Genomic DNA, 4,655 nt, shown 5'->3' with positions numbered 1-4,655 from the left:
GCATAGTTCTTTGTATCGTTTCATTTTTGGTTGCAAGTTCACCTGTTAATTTGGGAGTTTAGTGGGGCTAATGGTGCATCAATGTGTAGTCGTAGTAGTCTTGGACTTTCAACATGCCTAAAATTAGGCACAATTGTTCTCTGATGGATAATCCAGGTACGTAACGAAACACATTGATCTCGTTTGAACCAATCTCATTCGCCATTCCTTTTCTTGTTTTTATTAAACTGCTTATCCATCATCTTTTCTTTTGACTCCCCCCCCCCCCCCCCCCCCCATCTTTTCCTTTTTACTGGTACTGAAATGACATGTCGCGGTTGCAAATAAAGGTGCGAGGGTTTGAGCTGGCAAATGGCACGTGGACGGAATGCCCTTTGGAAAAGCACTTTATATCTGTTCCTTCTGTCCATGCAGCTGAGATGGGGAATACTTGGCCCGCTACTCAATGGTTGCAAATGATTATCGTCTTTTTAACGCTAAAAAAAAAGGATAAATCCAGGTATCATATGTCTTAATGGTGAGGGACGACTCGATAATGAAAGCTCAATAAAATCTTTTGAAAAGGATTGTTTGGTGCCAAACAGCTTGTGTTGCTTTTGTTGTTTTTCAAGACTTGGAACATAGAGGGACCATGTCATCTTGCTGAGGGGAGTCTCATATTCCTCGATTTGTTTTTCCTTTCTGTGTAGTTCCTGCCCTCTCTTTGAGGGAAGTAGCCAGAAGGGGAGATATTTTTCCCAAATACCATTTCTTAGGGATTGTATATTAGTATTCGGAATTATCGAGTTTTCCCAGTTTGGAGAAGACCCCCTGCTGTTGTATGTGAAAGACTAAGTAGCTCTAGGCTAGGCGCAGAGGTAGATTTCTTGCTGAAATCTTCCTTTTCTTGGATGCCATTAACTTTAACCAAGAGTTGCAGGTCCTGGTCACTAAATATATTCGGTTGAACTTTGGTTTCTGAACTGGTTTTGCAGACTAGATGGGGTTCCCGACCTCCCATAGTGGGCAGGAAGGTACTTTCTGTGTCTTCTATACCCCTATATCAGTTTTCCAATTGCATTCTGTATTTGCCTTGGAATGAGATTACTTAGTTTTGCTGATCCTTGGCTGGGAGGGAAACAGTCGAATGTATAGTTATAGTTTTGGGAGATTATATTTTTCTCCTTGTAAATCATTTCTCTGTTATGTAATGTATTTTGGGTTTTTTTTTAAAAAACATATTTGTATTTGTAAACATTTGAGTATATTCCTCTTCGTGGGATCATTGGTGGTGTCTGGATGAGACTTTAAGGTGATCTCAAACGAAGTAGAGACCACGAGGGGCCTCAGCTGGGTGGGGTTCCTGACCTCCCATAGTGGGCAGGGAGGTACTGTGTCTTCTATCCCCCTATATTATATCTGTTTTCCAACTTGCTTTCTATCGTTGTCTTGGAATGAGATTACCTGGGTTTTGTCCTGGTCCTGGCTGAGAGGGAAACATTCAAATGTATAGTTAGTTTTGGGTGATATTTTTTTCCTTGTAAATCATTTCTGTTTTGCACTGTATTATGTTTTGGTTATATTATATATGATTTGTAAAACATTTTGAGTGTATTCCTCGTAGTGAGGACCTGTGCTTGTGTCTGGATGAGACTTAGTGATCTCAAACTAAGTACTTTGATAGTGGGCTCTTGGAATCTACACTTGTTTCTTTTTTGAACCAATTCCCCTTTGTCTTACCTTTTCTTGGGTGCTTTAATTGTAATTCTTAAACTTTTTACTATCCCATTTCTTCCTTTTTACTGGTGCTGATATGACCTTAATGTGTTGCAAGTGCCGTAAAACCCTTAAAAACAAAACAAAAGGGGTTTTGGAACAAAAGTAGAGAAAGAAAATATAGCGTAATATCCATTAAATGTGCTCAAAGCGCCTATGTTTTAAAAAGGAATATTATAGAGGGGAAATTTGTAGATCGAAATATAAAGCACCAGAGACAAAGGGGATTAATTCAAATAGGGAACAGGCGATTCCTCAAGCAATCCGCCAATGTGCTATTTTGACATTACATAAAAGTCACGTCCAAGAACAAGCGGAGGGCCTCGCTATGAAAGATATTCAAGTGTTAACCAGCAAGGTTGCCAAATTTCCGTATATTTACGGAATTCGGTATGTTTAAACGCCTCAGTATATTTTCTACTCATCTGCTGAATGAAAAAAAGTCAGTAGATATATTATGTCTTTTTACTGGAGTTCAGTTCTCAAATAAGTCACTTGATGAGTTCGCGTTAAAGTTCAGTAATTTTTGCTTGCTGAATTGGCAACCCTGTTAAACCAAAATTAATTATAATTATACACAATCGAGATGTGATTTACAATGCGAAAAATATTTCTTTAAAAAAACCCCAAAGGTATGTACTATACATTTGACGCCAGGACCAGGCCAGGAAATAAGAAACGAGCAATTTCAATCCAGAACAAAGACAGAGAGCAACTTCGAAAAGGAAATCATATTCATATGAGGGATAGAAGACAGAGCAAGTGCCAACTCTGTCAACCGTGAGTGGTCAGAACACCCCGTGTTAGCTAGCATGTAGAACGAGATATCACGCTTGTAAGGCGTTATTCCATTCTTTTTTTTTTTTAATTATTATTATTCAACAAACAACGCTGTACCGGCCAAGTTCATATTTTTAAGTACGGTTCATAGAATACGTACGAAGCCTAAAAAGTGTCCACCAATGAAAGCATTCAGCGCCATTTTATTGTTGGCTGAGAATGTAGTCATTACCATTCATTCGGTCTCTATGTCAACATAACGACACAAGAAAAACAACAAACAATATCAAAATCCACAATAAAATGTTTCAGAACTGTTGCGTATATTTATGGCACAATGAAGCTGTCAAAAAATGAAGTTAGAGAATGTGTGTAATCATGTATTATAATAACCTGTAATGTGTTTTCCAACCACCACATCATCTACTACTACAACCACCACCACAATATCATCACTAACACTACTACTACAACCACCAGCCCCACATCATTATCACTACCACGACTACTACACCACCACCAGCACATCATCATCACTACCACTACTACTACAATCACCACAACCACATCGTCATCACTACCACTACTACTGCAACCACCACCACCATATCATCATCATTACCACTACTATCACAACCACCACCACCACTACTACTACAACCACCACCACATCATCACTACCTCAACTACTACAACCACCACCACAATAGCATCACTATCACTACTACCACAACCACCAGCACCACATCATTATCACTACCACTACTGCACCACCACCAGCACATAATCATCACTACCACTACTACAACAACCACCACAACCACATCGTCATCACGACCACTACTACAACAACCACCACCATATCATTACCATTACCACTCTACTACAACCACCACTACCACCATATCATTACCATTACCAATACTACTACAACCACCACAACCACATCGTCATCACTACCACTACTACTGCAACCACCACTACCACCATATCATCACCATTACAACTACTACTACAACCACCACAACCACATCATCATCACTACCACTACTACTACAACCACCACCACATCATCATCACTATCACTACTACTACAACTACAACCACCACCACATTATCATCACTACCACTACTACTACTGCAACCACCACCACCATATCATCATCATTGAAATATTTTTTTTTTAAATTGAGCTTTATATAGTGCAATATCTACTAAATGTGCTCAAAGCGCTTTACAAGGGGTCCCTGGTCAACATTTAACATGTAGGACGGGACATGACGCCTGTTAGGCGATATTACAATTTTTCGGACAAAGACAACTCTGTTAACGGCCAGGTACTCATTTTACACCTGAGTACGGTGAGAGAATGTGAGTAAAGAGCCTTTTCCAAGGACTCAACTATGCGCCAAGCGCGAGGCTCGAACCCAGGACCTTCCGATCCGAGTGTCATACTACTAGACCACATAGCCGCATCATTACCACTACTACTACAAACACCACCACCACATCATCATCACGACCACTACTACTACAACCACCACCACCACCATATCATTACCATTACCACTACTACTACAACTACAACCACCACCACATCATCATCACTACCACTACTACTACAACTACAATCATCACCACCACCACATCATCATCACTATTACTACTACAACTACAACCACCACCAACACCACATCACCTCACTAACACCAGTACTATAATCACTACCATTAGGTTTTGGAGCTTTACTTCATTTGAAATAAGGAAACTTCGGAATTGTATTTGGCATTGTGTTTATATATCATAATATAATTCTAATCAGTTATCTATTTAGAACTAGATACTATACAATATTCATCACTACACACATAAACAACAGAAACAATTTAAAAGCATGACTATGACACGCAACCACTCACACACGGGGCTATACTATTTATCCCTTTCTCTATATAGAACAGGACAAGACAAACAATAGCTTGACTCTCGCTACACTTCGCATTGATGTTTGTCGTCTCACGAGTTCAACTCTCGGTCGACCTGTCAATATTCCTTTTTGCCTCGGACGTAATCATTAATAGAATGTTGTGTGGTTTTGACCGTGAAGAAAACCTTAAGAA

The sequence above is a fragment of the Berghia stephanieae genome, chromosome 4, assembly GCF_034508935.2.
Source record: "Berghia stephanieae isolate SIO BIC M18660-M18661 chromosome 4, UCSD_Bste_1.3, whole genome shotgun sequence".
Taxonomy (NCBI): Eukaryota; Metazoa; Mollusca; class Gastropoda; order Nudibranchia; family Aeolidiidae; genus Berghia; species Berghia stephanieae.
The sequence above is the reverse complement of the archived record's forward strand: the minus strand, read 5'-3'. Positions refer to the sequence as shown.